The sequence below is a fragment of the Schistocerca nitens genome, chromosome 10 (genome assembly GCF_023898315.1).
Source record: "Schistocerca nitens isolate TAMUIC-IGC-003100 chromosome 10, iqSchNite1.1, whole genome shotgun sequence".
NCBI lineage: Eukaryota > Metazoa > Arthropoda > Insecta > Orthoptera > Acrididae > Schistocerca > Schistocerca nitens.
This window is the reverse complement of record NC_064623.1, coordinates 103175185-103201389: the sequence shown is the minus strand read 5'-3', so window position 1 is coordinate 103201389 and position 26205 is coordinate 103175185. Positions and strand designations below refer to the sequence as shown.

The following is a 26205-nucleotide window of genomic DNA, read 5'->3' as shown; positions in this document are numbered from 1 at the left end:
CTGGGCTTTGATCTTTGCCCAGTAGTGTCGCGTCCTCTGGTGATTTAACTCCCTCCTTTCTTCTGTCCAATGGGTACCTTTCCTTCACAGGTTTTCCTGAAACTCTCAGACTTCCTTCAGCGCTTAAGTAATACAACCCAGTACATTGTCCTCGATGGTGAGTGTTCATCGGGTTTGAGGGTATCATCTGGAGTGCCCCAGGAAAGTGTGGTAGGTCCGCTGTTGTTTTCTATCTACATATATGATCTTGGGGATAGGGTGGATAGCAATGTGCAGCTGTTTGCTGATGATGCTGTGGTGTACGGGAAGGTATCGTCGTTGAGTGACTGTAGGAGGATACAAGATGACTTGGACAGGATTTGTGATTGGTGTAAAGAAAGGCAGCTAACTCTAAATATAGATAAATGTAAATTAATGCAGATGAACAGGAAAAAGAATCCTGTAATGTTTGAATACTCCATTAGTAATGTAGCGCTTTACACAGTCACGTCCATTAAATATTTTGGCGTAACATTGCAGAGCGATATGAAGTGGGACAAGCATGTAATGGCAGTTGTGGGGAAGGCGGATAGTCGTCTTTGGTTCTGTGGTGTCACCGCCAGACACCACACTTGCTAGGTGGTAGCCTTTAAATCGACCGCGTTCCGTTAGTATACGTCGGACCCGCGTGTCGCCACTGTCAGTGATTGCAGACCGAGCGCCACCACACGGCAGGTCTAGAGAGACTTTCTAGCACTCGCCCCAGTTGTACAGCCGACGTTGCTAGGAATGGTTCACTGACAATCACGCTCTCATTTGCCGAGACGATAGTTAGCATAGCCTTCAGCTACGTCATTTGCTACGACCTAGAAAGGCGCCGTATTCAATTGATATTTATATTGTGAAGCATGTATCATCAAGAGCGATGTTCTACAATTAGGGATTAAAGTTAAGTATTCAAGCCACTACGTTCTTTATTTATTAGACTCAACTCCTTTAATTGTTCCAGACCTCACGCCAGTCTGCGTGAGCTTAAACGCGTGTATTTCGGCCTCCTGCAGCAACACGGTGTTGGCTCTTCTGCCAACACTACAGGTTCATTGGTAGAATTTTGGGAATATGTGGTTCATCTGTAAAGGAGATCGCTTATAAAACACTAATACGACATACTCTTGATTACTGCTCGAGCGTTTGGGATTCCTATCAGGTCGGATTGAGGGAGGACATAGAAGCAATTCATAGGCAGGCTGCTAGATTTGTTACTGGTAGGTTTGATCATCACGCGAGTGTTACGGAAACCATATGGCATTTCCATTTATAGGCAGTCGATAGGCCAGTTCCAACTGATTAACTCTCATGAATGATGACGTTTCTTCTGATGAGTTGGATTCAATCCATTCGCTGATATACTTAAACTTCTCTTCATATTTCCCTGATCTAGTAAAACTTCGTGTTAGCTTCTTTGATGTTGGTGAAAAACTCTATCTTCTCCAGCGACACTTGAAGACCCTCTTTGGCTGCTTGTTTTCTGAGGCTGTTTACCGTCATTGTTCGCATTTCAAGAGAATCAGCAATCAGTGGCATGTCATCTGCAAAAGCACAGGCAATCTACAATCACTGCTTCGTTCCTATGGCCCAAGTAAACATCACTCTGAATACCCAAGCCGGTCAGATCATTGCGCAGTTCTCTTAAAACCTATTCAACGACACAGTTGAGGAAAAGTAGGGAGATTCCAGCCCCTTGTCTCACTACAGCTTTTATCTCAAAGCTTTCTGAGATCGCACCTCTAAATTTGACCTTGTAATTAGTGTTGGTCAAGGTTTCTGTTGTCTAGTCCTAGTTCTTGGACTATTTTGCTAAGCATTTCTTTGTGCCAGTACAGTTTCAAGAATGACGATCTGTTCTGCACAGGATTATATCTTCCTGTAGCCTCTCTGATATTCTCCCTGTTGACTATCCTGTTGGTCTTCTGCCCTTTTTAGTAGCGCCTTGGAGAGAATCTTGTATGTTACTGGGACAAGAGAAATTCCATGATAGTTGTTCAGATCAGTAAAATATCCCTTTTTGTGAAGCGGGTGGATCAGAGCCATGTTCCAATCAGGTGATAATTTCTCTGTTTCCCAGATGATCGCGGTGAGCTTGCCCATGGTATTGCTTCCAGTGCATTTCCAGAATTTGGCAACGATAGAGTCCTCTCCATCTGCCTTATTATTCCTTAGAATTTGAATAATTTGTTCAATTTCTTCCAATGAGTTAGGCAGTGAGTCCAGGTTTGGTGTAGTTTGTTTGTAGTCAAAGTCTTCGTTGGCTGGATCACAGTTTAGTAGGTTTTTAAGCTAAGAGGTGGAAGTTGTCCTTGTCGCTAAAAATCAGTTTGCCCTGCGAGTCCCTAAACTTAGCGGATTGTGTATCCTGAGTGTCGGCTCCAAAGTTCTGTAGAAATCTCGGGAGTTATTCTTAGCGAAGTTCCCTTCGATTTGGGTTAGCTGATTCACAGTTGCCCACTATATTTCTATACGTTTTCTCTCTTCTCAGTTGGGCATTGAGGTCACCAAGCAGTATGACGGTGTCCGTCTCTGGAACTTTATACAGAATATCTTCTAGGTCTTCCCAGAATATGTTAGTTCTGTCTGGATTGCGTCTGTTGTCCTGGTTGGTTGGGGCATGTACGTTGACTACATTGTAGCCCTTCTTAGCACATTTGAGGGAGACGATGGATACACATGCTACTCTGTAATAAAATGGAACACCTACAGCCGTCCTTATGATCTTATTAATTATATGGCTACCAGTTTCAGTGCTTCAGTGCACCATCTTCAGGCTTTAACTGACGCTGAGGGTGTAACTGTTTATCGTGACCATGTTTCAATTCGGAACATGGCCACAAGCCACAATCCACATAAATACTTTCTGAAAAGACTTCCTAACACTTACATCTATATCCGGTTCTAACAATTTCTCTTCTTCAGAAACACCTTTCTTGCCATTGCCAGTCCTTATTTTATATCCTCTCTACTTTTCCCATCATCCATTATTTTACTGCCCAAGTAGCAAAACTCATCTACTACTTTAAGTATATCGTTTCCGTTTCTAAATTCCTCAGCCTCAGCTGATGTAATGCGCCTATTTTCCATCACCTTTGTGTTTATTTTTTTATGAAAATCTTATATTCACTTTTAAAGACACTATCCATTCCGTTAAACTGATTCTTCAAGTCCTTAGTATGATAACAGAATTACAATGACATTGGCGAACTTCGAAGTTTTCATTTCGCCTCCTCATACTTCAGTTCATACTCTGAATTTTCCTTTGATTTCCTTTAGTGCCAGCTTACTGTGCGGATTGAATAACGTCAGGCAGTCGCTGCAACTCTGATCCACCTCCTTCTCAATCATTGCTTCCTTTTCATGCCCGTCGACTCTTATAACTGCCGTCTCGCTTCTGTACAAGTTGTAAATAGCTTTTCATTCCATTTATATTATCCTTGCAGCCATCAGAATTTCAGAGCGAGTATTCCAGTCAACATTGTCAAAGGCTTTCTGTAAGTATACAAATGCTATAAACGTCTGTCTGCCTTTCCTATCTTCTAAGATAGGTCACAGGGTCAGTATAGCTTCGCCTGTGCCGACATTTCTCAAGAATCCATGCAAATCTTCGTGAGATCGGCTTCTACCAGTCTTTCCATTCTTCTGTATACAATTCGTGTTAGCATTTTGCACCGAAGACTTATTTAAGTGATAGATCGGTAATATTCAGACCTGTTAACACCAGCTATTTTTGGAACTGTAATGATTATAATTTTCTTGAAGCATAGTTTAGGTAGTTGCAAACAACGCCATGGAAATATTACTCGATTTGTAGTTGCATCACGCAGTTATTCTCGACTCAATACGTCAACTTAAAAGCCCAGTATTCTTCATTTATGAGAAGTTTTAATTTGCTGCTTCATGATGAAGGAATTTGCGGCTAAGATTCATAAAATTCTGTGTATGTCCTATTGTGAGTGACTTATTAGTGGAAGAACGTGCAGAGAATGTTTCAAACGCTTCAAGAACGGTGATATTGACGTCGAAGACCGACATGACGGTGAAAGGGAGAAGGTTTCCGACGCTACTGAAACAGTCTCAGGAGATCGTTATAGAAAGCTACTGATGCGTTTGACCGAGCACTGAAAGACAATACAGTGAAATACACGAAAAGTGTGTTTTGCAGCATGACAATGCTCCGTCCTAAGTCGCATGTCTAAACACACTTGGAAACGCAGCAATTGGAGATTCTACCCCCCCCCCCCCCCCCTTGCCGTATTCTCCAGACACTGCTCCCTCTGATCATCACCTTTCTCGATCAATGGCACGCGGCCCGGCTGACCAGCTCTTCCGGTTATGTGAATAAATGCTGTGGCATTCGCATGGTGCCCCAAAGATGGGCCAAAGTAATGCCAAGAGACAGCCAGAACTGTGAATCGTAAATTTCTTTTTTAACTTTTTCACAGGAAAGACTCGAACCTGGAGAACAAACGCTGGCAGCAAAGCTGTAGACATAATACTTAGTGCTGCACCTAACAGGAGGGGAGGAAGTTCATGGCACAACGTGACTAAAAGATAGCACCAGTTGGTAGGAGACGTTCTGTCTGACTGGCCCTCTCACAGCTCCATGAAATGGCAGTAACCGACATTATCCGGATTATAGTTGGTTCTTTTGTGGTTGCCAGTCTTCTGACTGGTTTGATGCATTACATCACACCTCCTCTTTTGTGCTAACCTCGTCATCTCATTGTAGCACTTACATCCAACGCCCTCAATTATTTGCTGCATGATTCCAAGCTCTGTCTTCTCCTGCAGTTTTTACCCTTTAGCACCATGGAACTTATTCCCTGATGTCTTAACACATGTCCTTTCATCCTCTCCCTTCCTCTTGTGTTTTCCACCTATTTCTTGCCTCGCCGATTATCCGGAGAGTCTCCTTACCTAATCAATCCACCTAATTTTCAACATTATTCGGCAGCATCAAATCTCAAATGCTTGGATTCTTCTCTGTTCTGTCATTCCCACAGTTCATGTTTCATTAGAATACAATGTTGCGCTGCAGACGTACATTCTCAGAAATTTCTTCCTCAGATTACGACCTACGTTTCATATCAGTACGCTCCTCTCGGCCAGGAATGCCCTTTTTGTCTGTGGTGGTCTGCTCCTTATATCCTATTCGCTCCGTTTATTATGGGTTATTTTGCTGCCTACGTAGCAGAATTTCTTAACTTCGTCTACATCGTGAACCCCAATGTTTCTACGTGTTCTCCTTTCATCTACTTTTCATTACTTTCGTCTTTCTTCGGTTTACTCTCATTCCACATTTCGCACTCATTAGACTGTTGATTCCATTGACTGTATCCTGTAATTCTTCTACGCTTTCAATGAGGAGAGTAATGTCAACACCTAATATTATTACCAATAACATTCTTGAGCTTTTTTTTTACATCAGGATTGCTTCTTTGATATGCAGATTGAACAGTAGAGGCGAAAGGCTGCAGCCGACTGTTGTGACCGAGCGGTTCTAGGCGCTTCAGTACGGAACCGCGCGACTGGTTCGAATCATGCCTCGGGCATGGATGTGTGTGATGTCCTTACGTTAGTTAGGTTTAAGTAGCTCTACGTTCTAGGGGACTGATGACAAATGTTAAGTCCCATAGTGCTCAGGGCCATTTAACCATTTTGAAAGACTGCATGCCTGTCTTACACCCTATTTACTCCGAGCACTTCGTTCTTGGTCTTCCAGGCCTGAAGTTCCCTCTTGGTTCTTGTGCAAATTATACATTCTCTACTGTTTACCGCTATCATTCACAGAGTTTTGAACATCTTGTACCACTTTCCTTTGTCGAACGGTTTTTCCACGTCGACAACCCCTATGAACGTGTCTTGATTTTTCTTCAGTGTTCCATCCATTCTCAACCGTAACATCAGAACTGCCTCTCTGGTACCTTTGGCTTTCCTAAAGCCAAAGTGATCGTCATCTAACAAGTACCCACTTTTCCATTCTTCTGTATATTATGCGTGTCAGACGCTTGGCTCCATGTGCTGTCAAGCTGATAGTACGACAATTCTCGCTAATTGTCGGCTCTTGCTATCTTCGGAATTTTGTGGATGATAGTTTACCGACAGTCTGATGGTCTATTGCCAAACTCATACATTCTACACATCAGCGTGATTTGTCGTACTTCCCTCATTGATTTTAGAAATTACGATGGAATTTTGTACATCCTATCAAGTTCTGATTCTAATACTGAATACCCTATCTTTTCCCTGTCGACTCCTGTTCTCCTTCTATCGCGTAATCAGACAAGTCTTCCCCTCATAGAGGCCTTCAATCTATCTACCTATCTGCTCTCTTCTCTGGATTTAATGATAGAATTCCCATTCCACTCTTAATTTTCTCGCCCTTGCTTTTAATTTCACTGAAGTTTGTTTTGACTTTTATATATGCTGAACCAGTCCTTCCGACATTCATTTCTTTTTCGATTTCTTCACTTACTTCTTGTAGCCATTTTGCCTTAGTTTTTCTACACTTACTAGCCATTTCAACCCTGAGTGAATTGTATTATTGCATTCCTGAATTTCCCTGAACATTATTGTCGTTCCTACTTTTTCGATCAACTGATGTATTTGTTCTGTTACCCCTGGTTTCTTCGCAGTTACCTTCTCTGTACCTACGTTTTTCTATCCAACTTGTGTGATTGCCCTCTTTAGAAATCTCCATTCCTCTTCAACTGAACTGCCTGCTGGGTTATTCACTATCACAGTGTTTGTAGCCTCTTAGAACTTCAAGTGCATGTTTTCTTTTCGTAGTACTTCAGTATTTCACTTCCTTAGTGCATTGATTCTTCCTGTCTTGTCCCTTAAACTTCGGCGCACTCTTCATCGTTACTAAATTGTGTTCTTAGTCTGTTCGTATATCTCTACATCTACATCTACATCTACGTGATTACTCTGCTATTCACAGTAAAGTGTCTGTCAGAGGGTTCAATGAACCACATTCAAGCTGTCTCTCTACCGTTCCACTCTCGAAAGGCACGTGGGAAAAACGAGTACTTAAATTTTTCTGTGCGAGCCCTGATTTCTCTTATTTTATCGTGATGATCATTTCTCCCTATGTAGGTGGGTGGCAACAGAATGTTTTCGCAATCGGAGGAGAAAACTGGTGATTGAATAAGAAGATCCCGTCGCAACGAAAATGGCCTTTGTTTTAATGATTGCCACTAAAATTCACGTATCATGTCTGTGACACTATCTCCGCTATTTCGCGATGATAGAAAACGAGCTGCCCTTCCTTGTACTTTATCGATGTCATCCGTCAGTCCCACCTGATGCGGATCCAACACCGCAGAGCAATACTCCAGAATAGGGCGGACAAGCGTGGTGTAAGCAGTCTCTTTAGCAGACCTGTTGCACCTTCTAAGTGTTCTGCCAGTGAATCGCAGTCTTTGGTTGGCTCTACCCACAATATTATCTATGTGATCGTTCCAGTTTAGGTTATTTGTAATTGTAATCCCTAAGTATTTAGCTGAATTTACAGCCTTTAGATTTGTGTGACTTACCGCGTAATGGAAATTTAGCTGATTTCTTTTAGTACTCATGTGAATAACTTCACACTTTTCTTTATTCAGGGTCAATTGGCACTTTTTGGACCATACAGATATCTTATCTAAATCATTTTGACTATTCTACAAGACAGTAAATGACAGCATAATCTGCAAACAATCTAAGACGGCTATTCAGATTGTCTCCTATGTCGTTAATATAGACCAGGAGCAATAGAGGGACTAAAACTCTTTCTTGGGGAACGCCGGATATTACTTCTGTTATACTCGACGACTTTCCGTCTATTACTACGAACAGTGACCTTTCTGACAAGAAATCACGAATCCAGTCGCACAACTGAGGCACGCAGTTTAGTTAGAAGACGCTTGTGAGGAATGGTGTCGAAAGCCCTCTGAAATCTAAAAAGATGGAATCAATTTGACATTCCCTGTCGATAGCATTTATTACTTCATGAGTATAAAGAGCTAGTTGTGTTTCATAAGAACGATATTTTCTGAATCCGTGCTGACTATGTGTCAATAAATCGGTTTCTTCGAGGTGCTTCATAATGTTCGAATACACTATATGTTCCAAAACCCTACTGCAAATCGACGTTAGTGATACAGGCCTGTAATTCAGCGGATTACTCCTACTTTCCTTTTTGGGTATTGTGTGACTTGAGCAATTTTCCAGACTTTAGGTAGGGATCTTTCTGTGAGCGAGTGGTTGTATATAATTGCTAAATATGGAGCTACTGTATCAGCATGCTCTGAGAGGAACCTGACTGGTATACATATCTGGACCCGAGGCCTTGCCTTTATTAATTGGCTTAAGCTGCTTTGTTACACCGAGGATATCTACTTCCGTGTTTCTCATCTTGGCAGTTGTTCTTCATTGGAATTCAGGAATATTAACTTCATCTTCTTTGGTGAAAGAGTTTCGGAAAACCGTGTTTAATAACTCTGCTTTAGTGGCACTGTCATTAGTGACTTCACCGTTACATCGCGCAGTGAAGGTATTGATTGCGTCTTTCAACTGGTGTGCTTTATGTAGGACCAGAATCTCTAGGTTTTCTGCCAGATTTCGAGACAGAATTTTGTTGTTGAAATTATTAAAAGCATTTCGCATTGAAATACGCGCTATATTTCAAATTTCTGTAAAACTTTGCCAATCTTGGGGATTTTGCGTTCTTTTAAATTTGACTTGCTTTTTTCGTTGCTTCTGTTACAACGATCTGACCCGTTTTGTGTACCATGGGGTTCAGTACCATCACGTATTAATTTATGTGGTATATATCTCTCAGTTGTTGTCGATACTATCTTTCTGAAAACATTCCACAACTTTTCCACACTTACATGATCATATCGGAAGGAGTGAAGACTGTCTCTTAAAAAGGCGTTAAGAACATTTTTAAAATAGATATACTTTGCATTTCTTTTTGATGGTTGTAAGTGTTACTGTATTCAGCCTAGCAGCAACTGCCTTGTGGTCGCTAATCATTGGATTCATCAGAATACTCACAATTTGTCCAGAATTAAGTGTTGCTAAAAGGTCAAGTATGCTTTCGCAACCATTTGCGCTTCGAGTGGGCTCATGAACTAATTGTTCAAAATAAGAGAGAAAGCATTCAGTACAATTTCGTATGACGTTTTATGCCTGCCGCCGGCTTTACACGCATAATTTTTCCAGAATATCGAGGGTAGATTAAAGTCACCACCGACTCTAATTGTATGAGCAGGGTACTTATTTGAAATGAGACTCACATTTTCTTCGAACTGTTCAGCAACTATATCTTCTGAGTCGGGGGGTCGGTAAAACGATAAAATTAATAGTTTAGTCCGACTGTCAGGTATAACCTCTACCCATACTATTTCACACGAACTATCTACTTCAATTTCGCTACAAGGCAAACTACCTCTGACAGCAATAAATACTCCACCACCAACTGTATTTAATCTATCCTTCCTGAACACTGTTATCGTTTGAAAAAATTTCGGCTGAACTTATTTGCGGCTTTAGCCAGCTCTTTGTACCTACAACTGTTTGAGATTCAGTGCTTTCTATTAGGGCTTGGAGCACTGGTTCTTTCCCAACACAGCCTCGACAATTTACAATACCTATCGTTTCTACAACTACCTTACTGTGTTTTACCTGCCCACTTTTAGATTGACGCCCCTTCTGTGGTTTCCTGAGACCCTCTAACCTAAAAAATCGCCCAGTCCCTTCCACACAGCCCCCGCTACCCGTGGAGCAGCCTCCTGTGTGTAGTGGACTCCTGGCCTATTTAGCGGAACCCGGAAACCCACCACCGGATGGCGCAAGTCAAGGAATCTGCAGCCTTCACGGTCACAGAACCTCCTGAGCCTGTGATTGAGATCCTCCAGTCGGCTCTGCACCAAAGGACCACAGTCGGTTCATCGACGATGCTGCAGATGGTGAGCTCCATCTCGGAAGCATGGCAGTCTTTACAATATCCGATAGCCGCCCGAAACCAGACAGAACCTGCTCGAACCCAAAGCGACACACGTCATTGGTACCGACATGAGTCACCACCTGCACTTGGCTGCACCCTGTACTCTTCATGGCATCCGGCAGCACTCTTTCCACATCCGGAACGACTCGCCCCGGAATGCACACGGAGTGCACATTGGCTTCCTTCCCCTCCTTGGCAGCCATGTTCCTAAGGATCCCCATTACGCGCCTAACGTTGGAGCGCCCAACTACCAACACACCCACCCTCTCTGAATGGCCAGACCTTGCGGGCCGAGAAGCTTCCTCTGGAACAGGGTGGACGACTGCATCCGGCTAAGAGACATCGTCAGCCACAGATAATGCAAGAAACATGTTCGTTAAACGAACTGCGGAGGCCCTACCATCGGCCCCACAGAAAGTTTTTCGCTGCCTGCTAGACTTTGCAATGATCTCCCACTTGACCACAAGTGAGGGGTCAACCTCAGTGCAGGCAATACCCGGGGCAGTCGCAGCAGTGGACCGATCGGAAGACATGTGAGACGTGCTCGACATCCCTCGCATCCCCGCATTCGATCAGCCACAGTAACGCCTCTTGGCAGTAGCCTCAAGCTGTGTGACGGAAGCCAGTGCAGCCTGGAGCTGTGAGCGAAGGGTCGCCAACGCAGCTCGCATCTGTACACAACAATCATAGTTCCTATCCAATATTACAATCGCTCCTGTCTTAAGATTCGACGTCATAAACATTGAGTTACAGGAGGAAATTACATGACAGGCCATTAAAATTGCTAAACCAAGAAGAAATGCAGATGATAAACGGGTATTCATTGGACAAATATATTTTACTAGAACTGAAGTGTGATTACGTTTTCACGCAATTTGGGAGCATAGATCCTGAGAAATCAGTACCCAGAACAACCACCTCTTGCCGTAATAACCGCCTTAATACGTCTGTGTACTGAGTCAAACAGAGCTTGGATGGCGTGTACAAGTACAGCTGCCCATGCAGCTTCAACACACTACCACTGTTCATCAAGAGTAGTGACTGGTTTGATGTGACGAGCCAGTTGCTTGGCCACCATTCACCAGACGTTTTCAGTTGCTGAGAGACCTGGAGAATGTGCTGGCCAGGGCAGCAGCCGAACATTTTCTGTATCCAGAAAGGCCCCTACAGGACCTGCAACATGCGGTCGTGCATTATCTTGCTGAAATGTAAGGTTTCGCAGGGATCGAACGAAGGGTAGAGCCATAGGTCGTAACACATCTGAAATGTAACGTCCAGTGTTCAAAGTGCCGTCAATGCGACCAATAGGTGACGAGACGTGTAACCAATGGCATCCCAAACCATCACGGCGGGTGATACGCCAGTATGGCGATGACGAGTACACGCTTCAAATGTGCGTTCACCGCGATGTCACCAAACAATGATGCTGTAAACAGAACCTGGATTCATCCGAAAAAATGACCTTTTGCCAATCGTGCACCCAGGTTCGTCGTTGAGTACACCATTGCAGGCACTCATGTCTGTGATGCAGGCTCAAGGGTAGCTGCAGACATGGTCTCCTAGCTGATAGTCCATGCTACTGCAAACGTCGTCGAACTGTCCGTGCAGATGGTTGTTGTCTTGAAAACGTCACCATCTGTTGACTCAGGGATCGAGACGTGGCTGCGCGAACCGTTACAGCCATGCGTATTAGATGCCTGTTAGTGATGCTAGGCCGTTGGGATCCAGCACGGCGTTCCGTATTACCCTCCTGAACCCACCGATTCCATATTCTGCTAACAGTCATTGAATCTCGACCAACACGAGCAGCAATCGCGATAGGCTACAATCCGACCTTTATCAAAGTCGGAAACCTCATCACGCATTTCTCCTCCTTACACGAGGCATCACAACAACGTTTCACCAGGCAACACCGGTCAACTGCTGTTTGTGTATGAGAAATGGGTTGGAAACTTTCCTCGTGTCAGCACGTTGTAGGTGGCATCACCGGCGCCAACCTGGTATGAATGCTCTGAAAAGCTAATCATTTGCATATCACTGGATCTTCGTCGGTTAAATTTCGCGTCTGTAGCACGTCATCGTCGTGGTGTAGCAATTTTAATGACCAGTAGTGTAGCTAAAGGTGAAATATATGTACAAGTATGCATGAAGTAGTGAAACATGTGATGTGTCGACAGAAGTGCCAACACCGTGTTGTTTGAGGAAACCGAAATGCACGCTGTAAGCTCACGCAGGATGGCGTGAGGTCTGAAACAGGATACTTAATAAATGCTATAAAGAAAAGTACGTAGCTGCTGGAATACTTAACTTTAATCCACAATTGGTGAACATTGGTCTTGTTACTGTACATGCTTCATTAGATACATAGCAAAGGATAAATGGCGCCTTGCTAGGTCGTAGCAACTGACTAAGCTGAAGGCTATGCTAACTATCGTCTCGGCAAATGGGAGCGTAATTCTCAGTGAACCTTTCCTAGCAACGTCGGCCGTACAACTGGGGCGAGTGCTAGTAAGTCTCTCTAGACCTGCCGTGTGGCGGCGCTCGGTCTGCAATTACTGACAGTGTCGACACGCGGGTCCGACATGTACTAATGGACCGCGGCCGATTTAAAGCTACCACCTAGCAAGTGTGGGGTCTGGCGGTGACACCACAACATGAGTGAGATATATTGCACTTTTGCGTATGTGAACAAAGAAGGGGTAAGAAGCTCATCCAATTCGCCTGGAACGATTTCAATCAAATTTAATACACATGTTAGTTACAATTGGAAGAGAAATTAAAAAAAGTGTAAGAACCACCAGCTTTATATTGGAGTGAGTGTGATAACATGGAGAGAGAAGGGAGGTCAAGATGGACAGACAGCCAGGGGGAAGGCGGGGTGAGATAGGCAGAGAAGAGGATATGGAGGACATAGAAAGATATATGGAGAAGTAGACAGAAAGAGTGGAGAGAAGCAGACGGAATGAGAAAGGAAAGTGTAAGATATGGGCAGGGACAGGTAGGGGATTAGATAAGCAGAGTGATGGAGGAGGTGAAAGGCAGAGGGGAAGGAGTAAATGAAAAGAGAAAAGGAGATGAACAGAGAGAGGGGTATGATAATGTCTGGTTTACGGGCTCTGAACTGCGCGGTCTCCAGCACACGTACGAAATCCCAATTTTTACGCAGTCCATTTTCTTTTCACAGTCCAATCTAGTCATTCGCAGAAATAATGATGATGATGAAATGATGAAGACAACGCAAACACCCAGTCTCCAGGCAGAGAAAATCCCCAACCCGGATGGGACTCGAACCTGGGACCCCCGTGATCGAGAGGCAGCAACGCTAGCCCCTAGATCACGAGCTACGGTCGAGGGCAAAGAGGAGATGGACTAATTTAGGACTGGAATAAATACACACCCGGGCAGTGCCGAGTACTCAATAATTAATAAGCAATAAAAATATTATTTGTTCAACGACTGTTGCGGTTGTCATCATTTTGTAAAAACAGGCAATACGTACAGTTACGGTTGCTCTGCGGAATAACTTTTTCGAGTACTTAAATGGAATTGCAGATCGCGTATGACACTATAGTTCGATGTTGATTTTTTTCTTATCTGTCTTTAAATCGGTATAATTGCAAATACAGTGAACGATGAATAAAATCACCAAGATAATGTCTAGCTCGGCTTCCCCCCTCGCCCTCAAGGCACTGAGTAACAATCTTTGATACACAAAGTGGAGCCGCGTGTCTGCTAACATTCACGTCTGGCGGATGGGTGTCCACTTAGGAACTACTTGCGTGACCTAATGCGAAGGCGGGACATGGTCCTTGTCAAGCGCGCCCTCTTAAGTCGTAGTCATCTCGGCGCTGTTCACTCCAGTCTGTGTCCCATATCTTCTTAGTTACCTCAAGATGTGCACATACAGGAACTTCTTTTGCAGATCTAAGTCAGAAATCGATATTAATAGGGATATTTTACTGAAGAAAGCTGTATTAGTGTACTTCCGATATTACTACCATCGCCCATCAGCTGTAACATTGCTTCCTAGATGAAGGAATTGTTTCTTTTCCCACAACTCAGTGCCCTCCCGAATTTGAAGTTAAGCAACTTATTACTTCATTTTTTTGTTTGTGTGGTGCCTGTCATAGATATAAATATATGAGCCTCCACGGCAATTAATTTCTCCTTTAATAACGCCGTATACAGACAAATTGGCCATGGGATCACCTCTGGCAAGCGTAATTGCTAACATTTACCATAACTACATCGAACATCATTTTTCTTTTCAAACCACTCTCAGCACATTTAACGAGTAGTTGGTTATAAAGGATATGTTGATGACATTATATTCCTTTATAATGAAACCGATCACCAACTGCAACTCTTTCAAAGGGCGACTTAGGGCAGGAGAAATCGATTACACCTTTCTACGTCCGCAGTAACGTTCGACTCCAACTGAAACAGCACGAAACCGGAGAGTGCAACTGCTACCCTTGGACAGGTATCTACCAGATTCACTGATGCGGTTGCCGAGGCGGATTAACGACGACGGCCGGTGTCCTGGCCAGCCTGGATGTGGTTTTCAGGTGGTTTTCCACATCCTACTCGGTGAATACCGGGCTGGTCCTCTCGTCCCGCCTCAGTTACACGACTCGCAGACATTTTCAGCACATCCACACTATTTAACGATTTACACTAGACGCAGACAGCTGTGGTACACTACCATGCCAAATCCGTACTTAACCCTGCCGACCCTGCGGTGACGTCGAGTCGAGTGGTGGTGATAATCGCTGCAGTGCTTAGTCGATTGACCTGTCAGGTACTACTAAATCAATCAGGCGATGCTACAGCACTTTGTTCAATGGACCGCCAAACTCCTTTCTTGTCGGACAGTCGTGTGAGTACGACCATCCCTCCCGTCACCCCCCCCCCCCTCCGACACTCACACCCTTTCATCAAATGCATTCGTAGTTGCGAATATCAACAAACATCAGTTGTAGAATGGAATGACGACAATGAAAATTTGTGCCGAAACGGGACTCGAACCCGAGCGGTCGGTTTACAATTTGGCCACCCAAGCACGACTCATGGCCAGACCCAAACTTCCATATGTCGTCGTACGTCGTACGTTCGTAATGTATATTCCTGTAAAGGCGAAACATTTTACTTCAAACTCGCTTGGCCAGTGTCGGCCGTATTATTCAGAATGACGATGCAAAGTTCCTTCGGACATGCGTCCATGCATCATAATTCTGAATAACACAGAAAGTACAATATTTTATTTATCCGCTGACAAAGGTCAAGTGGCTTTCATGTGGAATGTGTTATCTCTACGGGAATGTAGACAATGTATGTAACAGTACAGGTTGTAAAGGCATGGCTGGCGACATATGGAAGTTTGGGTCTGGCCGTGAGCTATGCTTGGATAGACCAATGGAAGGCGACCGCTCGCAATAAGAGGGAAATCCGGGTTCGATTCCTTGTCCAGCACAAAAATTTCATTGGCGTCATTCAGTTACAAAGCTGACAGTTGTCCATATTCGCAACTGCGAATGCATTTAACGTATTTCATAACGGCTGTAGTCTCCGCAGTGCCAGTTCGTTTGGACATGCATGCATATCAAAAGCAACTTTGCATTGTAATTCACAATAATACGGCCACTGCAGTATCGTATCGTCCCCACCATTTCGCCCGATCACCACCACCACTCGACTCGACCTCACCATCACTTCACCCAACAACTTAAGCAGTGTGTAACGCTGTCGTGCAAACCACCTGAGAAAAGATTTTTTTTTACTGTAATGGCTGAGTTAAAAAGGTAGGAACGTGTGTGGGCTGCGCAGCAAGTTGGTCGGCCGGTCTGTCGAATGGCAGGTCGAACTGTCGGTCGGTCGGTTGATCGATCGACTAACCACTGCAGCGATAAACTATATATTTATGCAGCTGACGCGGACAAAATTTGTCAAATTTTCATCATTATAGGGCCCTACGTACTCACAAACCAACCTACCAACCGACCGACAGATCAACCAACCAACAGATCGACCGACCGATAGGTCGACTGACCGACTGTATGTGACCCAACCGACTGACAGAACGACAGCAGATCGACCAAACGACAAAATGTCGACCGATCGATCAATATTTAGATAGATTTATTATCGATCTGTCCGTCGGTCAGGCGATGTGCCAGTTGGTTAGTCGGTCAGTCGATCTGTCTGTCGGTCCATCTGTTTTTCGGTCGATCTGTCAGTCGATAGGTCATTCGGTTGGTATGTTGGTGCGCCAGTGAGTAGGGCCCTATAATGATGAAAATTTGACGAATTTTGTCCTCATCAGTTGCATGAATATACAGTTTATCGGTGCAGTGGATAGCGGTTTCGCAGTGACTCGCACATTCTCAAACGATACTCATTGTTTCATTCAGGTGAAACAGAAGACACGTAGGCTGTCATAGCAAAGTGCACCTTTGTTATTCACAGTTTAAATTTCTTGTATCACATAGTTCGTGCCTTGTTGTGTAGACACTTACTTTTAATAACAAGGTTTGGTTTGAGAATGAGTAAGTGAACTCGACTCCGGAACCAATGCAGCAACAGATAATATATTCTGCAACTGAGACGGACAAAATACAAACTTATCAACTTTTCATCATTCTGCATTATTGGTCACAATCTTTATAGGCTCTGTTTCTATCCTTGTTTCCCCAATCGCCACTGTTCTGCAACGTTTCTCATATTTTGCATTGCAACTAACCTGATCGCTGGCAGAATTTTAGTGAAGGTAGTCCTTATTAGTGAAATGATTTGAATTGTCGTGTGGCTAGGGTCTCCTTTCGGGCTTACCGGTCGCCTGTTGCAAGCCTTTTGAGTTCACGTCACTTCGGCAACTAGCTCGTCGAGTTCTTATTAGCACCTGCTGTATTATGCTTGCAAGGAATTGTAAATAATTTGTCCTTAGCGTTGTCTCTTGTATGTTTTCAGTAACATTACACCTGACCATGGTTGTTTGTTAGCCTGAAACTGGTCGTGTCATTGGAAAAATAAAAGCCTTTTACAACTGAATAGGTTTGCGTCCATATTTACTAATGATCGCCCAGTGCAGATGCAATGTTCGTACGAACTCTTGCGAGAATGAGAGTGAGGCCGTGGGTAGTGAGTGTAACGGATGGGCGATATTACGTCACCATGGCGTGCCAAGTTGGGAATTTTGGCTGGACGAGAAGTGTGTTCGAATAGCCGAAGCAATTAATGTGGCCGCCCACGCAAAGCAAGAAATCCTGTTTCGAGTCCCGGTCCGGAACAAATTTTTGATTGTGAGTATCAAACTCATTTCAGTGCACGATTGCAACTGAGATCTCAGTTTCGTCTTATCATTTGTCTTACACTCCTGGAAATCGAAATAAGAACACCGTGAATTCATTGTCCCAGGAAGGGGAAACTTTATTGACACATTCCTGGGGTCAGATACATCACATGATCACACTGACAGAACCACAGGCACATAGACACAGGCAACAGAGCATGCACAATGTCGGCACTAGTACAGTGTATATCCACCTTTCGCAGAAATGCAGGCTGCTATTCTCCCATGGAGACGATCGTAGAGATGCTGGATGTAGTCCTGCGGAACGGCTTGCCATGCCATTTCCACCTGGCGCCTCAGTTGGACCAGCGTTCGTGCTGGACGTGCAGACCGCGTGAGACGACGCTTCATCCAGTCCCAAACATGCTCAATGGGGGACAGATCCGGAGATCTTGCTGGCCAGGGTAGTTGACTTACACCTTCTAGAGCACGTTGGGTGGCACGGGATACATGCGGACGTGCATTGTCCTGTTGGAACAGCAAGTTCCCTTGCCGGTCTAGGAATGGTAGAACGATGGGTTCGATGACGGTTTGGATGTACCGTGCACTATTCAGTGTCCCCTCGACGATCACCAGTGGTGTACGGCCAGTGTACGAGATCGCTCCCCACACCATGATGCCGGGTGTTGGCCCTGTGTGCCTCGGTCGTATGCAGTCCTGATTGTGGCGCTCACCTGCACGGCGCCAAACACGCATACGACCATCATTGGCACCAAGGCAGAAGCGACTCTCATCGCTGAAGACGACACGTCTCCATTCGTCCCTCCATTCACGCCTGTCGCGACACCACTGGAGGCGGGCTGCACGATGTTGGGGCGTGAGCGGAAGACGGCCTAACGGTGTGCGGGACCGTAGCGCAGCTTCATGGAGACGGTTGCGAATGGTCCTCGCCGATACCCCAGGAGCAACAGTGTCCCTAATTTGCTGGGAAGTGGCGGTGCGGTCCCCTACGGCACTGCGTAGGATCCTACGGTCTTGGCGTGCATCCGTGCGTCGCTGCGGTCCGGTCCCAGGTCGACGGGCACGTGCACCTTCCGCCGACCACTGGCGACAACATCGATGTACTGTGGAGACCTCACGCCCCACGTGTTGAGCAATTCGGCGGTACGTCCACCCGGCCTCCCGCATGCCCACTATACGCCCTCGCTCAAAGTCCGTCAACTGCACATACGGTTCACGTCCACGCTGTCGCGGCATGCTACCAGTGTTAAAGACTGCGATGGAGCTCCGTATGCCACGGCAAACTGGCTGACACTGACGGCGGCGGTGCACAAATGCTGCGCAGCTAGCGCCATTCGACGGCCAACACCGCGGTTCCTGGTGTGTCCGCTGTGCCGTGCGTGTGATCATTGCTTGTACAGCCCTCTCGCAGTGTCGGGAGCAAGTATGGTGGGTCTGACACACCGGTGTCAATGTGTTCTTTTTTCCATTTCCAGGAGTGTATTTACCACTCATTAACGCGGTTTCTTCAGAATCCATACTTGCAGCTAAATGAACACATCAGAAAAAGTTTTGCATCACGTCGGTTCCGAGAGTTCCAGAATCTGTACAGAGAATTGGAATAGAGGTCAACATAAACATCATTTTCACCCTTTTTATTGCTCATGAAAACCACACATTGTATGTTGTACCAACACACAGCGAGACCTTCAGTGGTGGTGGTGCAGACCGCTGTACACACCGGTACCTCTGATACCCACTAGCACGTCCTCTTGCATTGATGCATGCCTGTATTCCTCGTGGCTTGCTATCCACAAGTTCATCAAGGCACTGTTTCTCCAGATTGTCCCACTACTCAACGGCGAATCGGCGTAGATCCCTCAGAGTGGCTGGTGTGTCACGTCGTCCATAAACAGTCCTTCCCATGTGCACGATTGGGGGGGGGGGGGTGCGAATTGTAGTCAATGAAGACGAATGCCTCGCCATTATGCTGCCGATATGGTTACACTATCGGTCGGAGGATGTCATTCATGTATCTTACAGCCGTTACGGCGTCTTCCATGACCACCAGCGGCGTATGTCGGCCCCACATAATGCCACCCCAAAGCAGCAGGGAAACTTGATCTAGTTGCATTCGCTGGACAGCGTGTGTAACCGTCAGTTTGCGTTTCATAAAATACGTTGAACGAACACCCGCAATGCTACAGCACATAGGTTTCCTCTGTTATTTTATTTGATGACTGTCGCTGCAGGACGGGTATGATGCGACTTCGTTATAATAAAACTAAATTTTATAGATCATGAAAACAGCGTACCACATACGACGGGAAAAATACTAAGAAATACATGCCAGAACTCCACTTGCGAAATTTGCCAAATAGCAGCGTAGTTAGTATTCAGTGATGAAGTATTGGTTGGCCTACAACAATGGAGATAAACTTGTCACTTAATTGACGCTGGATTGGACAACCTATCTGCAACAGCTAACACTCTAATACATCAGAGTGATGCTGGAAGGTGACAGTCAACCCACTTTAGAAATAATTATGTGGTTTTATAATTCTGCATTTTTATCATGCCGTGGAGGAAGATCACAAAAAATGGTTCAAATGGCTCTGAGCACCATTGGATTTAACTGCTGTGGTCGTCAGTCCCCCAGAACTTACAAGGGAACCTCCCCATCGCACCCCCCTCCGATTTAGTTATATGTTGGCACAGTGGATAGGCCTTGAAAAACTGAACACAGATCAATGGAGAAAACAGGAAGAAGTTGTGTGGAACTACGAAAAAAATAATCAAAATCTACAAACTGAGTAGTCCATGCGCATGATAGGCAACATTATTCAAGTCTTCCATCGAGTGAAAATTTTACTTTATTTATTCTCGCAAAGTTATGATCCGTCCGTTCGTTCATTGACGTCTCTATTCACTGTAATAAGTTTAGTGCCTGTGTTTTGCCACCGCGCCGCAAAACCGTGCGATAAGTAGACGAAAGGACGTGCCTCTCCAATGGGCACCGAAATCATTTGCTCGCAAGGTCATAGGTCAACCGATTCCTCCACAGGACAACACGTCTGATATATTCTATACGACACTGGTGACGGCATGTGCGTCACCTGACAGGAATGTGTTGTCGACCCACCTAACTTGTACACTTGGCGAATGGGTAAAAAGATTCTTCTACCTTGCCCGATTTAGGTTTTCTTGTGGAAGTGATAATCACTCCCAAAAAAGTGATGAAAACATAAGAGTTTGTCACATGAACTGCAACAAATGAATGCAACAGTTTCACAGTTTTCCCTGTGCTCTGTCAAAACATATGTTTTTAACGTTTTCAAATTTTTCCGTGTGTAGACCGTCAAATCCTGCATGTGTCCAAGCAAATCTGAACATGTCCTGGAATTTAGGAGAGCAGAGTTGATTATGTGTGAGTGCCTAAACTTTGATAATTGTCTGAAAATAAAAAGTTTTTTACCCGAGGGAGGTTTGAACCTATGACCATACGCTTCGCAGTTGCTCACGCTGACCACGGGACCACAGCGCTTCAGAGTTCTCAGTGTCCTTTATGTTGCCTATATTCCGCATGGACTGCTCAGTTTGTATATTTTGCTTATTTTTTTCATAGTTCCACACAACTTCTTCCTGTTTTCTCGATTGATCTGTGTTCAGTTTTTCAAGGCCTATCCACTGTGCAAACTTGTAATTAAATCTGAGGGGGGGTGCGATGGGGAGGTTCCCTTGTTAGAACTACTTAAACCTAACTAACCTAATGACATTACACACATCCATGCCCGAATCAGGATTCTAACCTGCGACCGTAGCTGTCGCGCGGTTCCAGACTGTAGCGCCTAGAACCGCTCGGCCACTCCGGCCGGTGGAAGATCACATCGCGAACGGAAATTGTGTGTACTTTATTTTCATTTTCCTGCATTTCAGGGCACCATTTACCTAAACATGGAATGGTAGCTGGGTTGAATGAGTATGGGTGTAATTAACGCATGCAACTGGGTGAATTTCAGTGGTCATCCTTAGTTTGGGTTTGTGGCAGCAGTTGGAATTTCAAAACTGGCCACTCAGATGGTGCATCATTGCGTTGCCTTCACGGTTCTTCGTGACGGGTCCTCTCGCAATTGGCTGCCTTTCAGCCACGCGGGAGTGACGCGTTTGGTCAAATCTCGGACGTTGAACCGAGGGGAAATTTTCCTGTCAGACTAAAACTGTGTGGCGGAATGAGACTCGAGCTCGGGGACTTTGCGTTTAATAGGAAAGTGCTATACCAACTGAGCTAAGGAACCACAGGTTCCGACGTGTACGTAGAGCACTTTGCTGCGAAAAACAAACGTCCTGAATTCCAGATCAGGTCCGGCACATAATTTTAATGTCGTCAGGAGATTTTATATCAGCGCACACTCCGCTGAGAATAAGAAATTTCTTTCTGCGAAATTTATTATCATTTAACTAAATTCGGATGGTACAGAACTTGTTCTACATTCGGTCACAATTCACTTCAGCCAGTGTGATCCTGATTTCACTTGATCTTCCCGCCCGCCCCCTCTCCTCCTACCCCACAGTGCGACACTCAAGCCAGTTTTGAAGTCTCAACTTTGGCCAGAAACGTGTGATTCTTATCTTCCGTTATTCCAGGAATACCTGTAACGTTCCGTGTGAGAGTATGTGCGTTCATGTTGCCCCTCTGATCCAACCTAACGCTCGCTGAACTACAATGATGAATACAATTTGCTGTTACACTACCATAGTGTAATGATTTTAGACAAGTTCCAAGTTTAATGTAATTGAAGAGTACGCTCCACTCTGTAAATAAAAGTTCTCTCACTTTGAATTTAGTTCTTTACACTTTTCGTCATTGTGCAGCTGATGGTAGCCCACAATCGCAACTACGGATACATTACATCTATGACATACGTTAAGGCGAGGCTGCACAAATATCGTTGGTACGACTGGATGAATCAAGAAGTTGCGAGTAAGAGGTGTGATTGACGGGGGACGCGGAGATGCAGCGGGCTATACGTTGAGAAGCTGGGTCGGACGGCAGGCGTGTCCGTGTGGACGGGACGGTTAAGACAGCCGTTTTAGGGGAGCAAAGCGTCTGGGTTCGAGTCGTGTCCTGCACAAAGTTTCAACCTTATAATACGGTTATGACCCGTGTGGCTGGGAGCCATGATTTTCCACCTACCAATTTTCCGTTCGTTCGCGTTTCGGCCGCGATCCTCTACGGGTTGTGCTTCAACCCTACGTCGCCGAACGAGCGCTGACGCCTAAAGGCCAGTGAAGGCGCTAACACTGCTAAGAAGTCAACCCCTGCAGCGCACATTTTGAATGTCATTCCTATAGATCTGGGTACACATACAGTAAATAGTTTTCCGTCTACACTGGCTTCAGTGGCCAAAGTTTAAGTACAACGACTCTGTATTTTGAACGGCTTAGAAGGCGACATAAATTAAACAGAGTCGAATAACATAAGATTCGTGGTTCTTCACTATTGTTAAGTAATAGACGAATCATGCCTTTCATGTTATTCGAAGGTATTGAATACGTATTGCCTTCTTAGCTGCCGAAAATATTTTATGTTACGTGATGAGGTCTGAAGACCAAAACTTGTTGTACAATAAAGAGATTCGTATCAACTGTTCTGAGTAGTAAACCATGATAAGAGCAGTAAAATTACCGTAGTCTGCCATAGACCATTAAAAATAAGAGTCCACTACTGTATTTTTTCTAGTATTGTTGGTTAGTTAACATCGTACCAGCTTTACCTGTATGTTATGTATGTTGCATATCTATTGGGCGTTACCTCATGTCGATCGCTTTGTTTAGAATAATTTTGGTCTACGTAGTTATTCTCCTGTGTGTTACTTAAAAATACAGTATGTTTTTAATTTTCAGTCTGTGTGTGATGTCCTTAGGTTAGTTAGGTTTAAGTAGTTCTAAATTCTAGGGGACTGATGACCTCAGCTGTGAAGTCCCATATTGCTCAGAGCCATTTTAACCATTTTTTGTTTTTAATTTTATTGGCTTTCTCGACGTGCCCCACAGCCATCTCATTAGTGTAATGTCAGATACGACGATACGATCGTAAGGACAATACAGCACCCAGTCCCCAAGGGGACAAAATCTTCTACTAGCCAGGAATAGAAACCAGGCTCCTTTGGTTAGCAATGCGCCGCGCTAACTGCTCATATGCTGAGGCGGAAAAAAGACAGTATTAACCGAAACATTGAATTTCGCATTGTTTAATTCGGGTTTTATCCGGAATGGTCAAATTTTAACATGAAGCACGTTGATATTGCACCAAGAGTTAAAAAAAAAAAAAAATAAGCAGTACAGATTCACCATGTTGCTCTGGAAAACACTGTTTCCTCAAAGAGGAAAGATTACAGAAAGAAAAAGCAAAACAGAAACATTTGAAACATCACTTCAGTACTTCGTCGAGATTGTATAAAAATGTTTGTGTTATTCATGAACAACTTCTCATTTATCAATAATAGTAGGGGATTGTTACCTTTGGTTGTTGTGAAGAACGTTCCACTGAGTGCTGAATAACTGTAATACGAGGGCTATCCACAAAGTACATTACGTTTTCGTTTGTGTCCGTTAGGGGCGGGGCTAGCGCGGCCATCTTGGTGTCATGGCATTCCGCCGCTCAGTCGGCATCCTGCCGTGCTAGTGAGAGGTTCGTGCTGTACTCCGTTGAGTTATTGTGACAGTTTGAAATGACAGCGTTAATTGAAAATGCCGCGAAGTGTAAAGTGCGTGCTGTAATAAGGTTTCTGACTGCAAAAAAACTGTACACCGATAGAAATCTATCGGCAGCTTTGTGAAGTGTATGGGGACAACATAATCACTTAAGGTGGAGTGCGTCAATGGGTCATAAAATTTAAAAATGGCCGAACTAACGTTCACGACGAAGACCCAGCATAGTGACTGCCGGACTTGTCGAAAAAGTCGATGCCGCAGTCCGTGAAAACCGTAATTTCACAATAACGGAACTCTCTCTGAGTTTTCCACAAATTTCACGAAGTTTGTTGCACTAAATTATTGCCGAAAAGCTTGGTTACCACAAGTTTTGTGCAAGATGGATACCAAAAATCTTGACAGAGATTCACAAAAATCAGCGAATGGCTGCAGCGTTAACGTTTTTGGACGCTTACGAGAAAGATGCGACTCATTACTCGATCGCATCGTTACTGGTGACGAAACATGGGTTAAGCATGTGAACTGCGAGACAAAATTGCAGTCAATGCAGTGGGGGCACACAGATTCCTCCCCCCCCCGAAAACCCAAGAAATGCATGCAGACAATGGCGGCAAGGAAGGTGATGGCGACTGTCTTTTGGGACAGAAAAGGTGTGATTTTTGTGGATTTCCTGGAATGAGGCACTACAATAAACTCTCAAAGGTATTGCAAAACTCTGCACAACCTCGGAAGAGCAATACAAAACAAGCGCAGGGGAAAGTTGGGCTCAAAGATCTTGCTGATTGACGACAACGCCCGGGCCCACACGGCAAATGCCACTCGTGAAGTTCTCGAATCTTTTAAGTGGGAGTTGTTTCCTTATCCGCCGTACAGTCCCGACCTGGCACCGAGCGACTTCCACTTATTCCCAGCAATGAAGAAGTGGTTGGCTATGCAGCGTTTTGATGACGACGCACAGCTTCAAGAAGAGGTAACCACGTGGTTGAAGGCGCAGGCGGCCGAATTTTACGACGAAGGAATTTCCAAGCTCGTCCATCGCTTCGATAAGTGCCTTAATTTAAATGGCAACTATGTAGAAAAGTAGTATTTAAGTGTGGCTTTCATCTGTATATAATAAAAAAATTCCAATACTTTATTTATTTTTAATTCCAAAACGTAATGTACTTTGTCGATAGCCCTCGTAATTACGTAGATTCTTTATGTTTATGCATGTAAAGTGCTCATGCATCAAAAGAAATTGCTTTGAATACATAAACGAGCAGAAGTTATGCGATCAATTAATTTTTATTACTAACAACATGCAATTTTTATTTTGTAAGCATATATAATACACAATGGACTACACCGAGCTATGAATGGTTCTGATTAAGTGCAAATCAAACAGACAGGCAAACAAAACACAAAGAGAAGTTACCGGCTCACTGCTTCTCTCACACATTCATTTACTTTCTTTCCCTACCAGTGCTACCAACACTATCGGCAAAACTATCATTTACTACGTCATTTATGTACCGTAACCAAACTACCACACCATATTTTTGGTACAGCTCAATTCTAATCGCGTGGTGTCCAAATACTTAAGAGCTGTCCGATACTGTTTCATTGGAGTGTGTTAAGGCCCCAAGACATGCTACTGCATGCTTGACAATCACGCTTGCGCAAACGTGCTTGCTCAAGCGTGCACAAATTCCTCGCGCTTCCACACAACTCAAGCACGCACTTACAAGCATCAGTTTGTTTACATTGTAAAATGACGAGCACAGTCGACGATGCGCTTGTTGTTGCAGTCTATTTTCTTGTTTTACGGAAAAAACAAAAGAGAAAACGCGATATGTGGAGTAAAGAGTGGCTTAAAAAACGAAAATCGTATTCTCATAAAAATTTACGGAGTGAATTGAAGATATATCCTCGTGATTGGCATAATTACATCAGGATGAATGAGGAAACGTATTTGAATCTTTTGTTCTTGTGACGCCTGATGGCTTAACAGCAAAGGATTCTAATATGCTACCATTGCAAAGGTCTACTGCAGGAAACATTCCACTTGATGCTAAACATGTGAGAGAGGAATTTATGAACTATTTTATGAATGAAGGATACGTTCCTTGGCAACATAATTTGGTGAATTAGCAGTAAAGAAAAATGTAAAAGAAAACAATGTGGATTGCAGTATAGTATA

General features: G+C 44.3%; 1 protein-coding gene across 2 annotated transcripts in view; it reads left to right on the top strand.

The window, feature by feature from the left end:
* Positions 1-26205, top strand: part of LOC126210221 (connectin-like) — an 802365-nt gene that overhangs the window by 759716 nt on the left and 16444 nt on the right. The gene's annotated exons all lie outside the window — the stretch shown is intronic.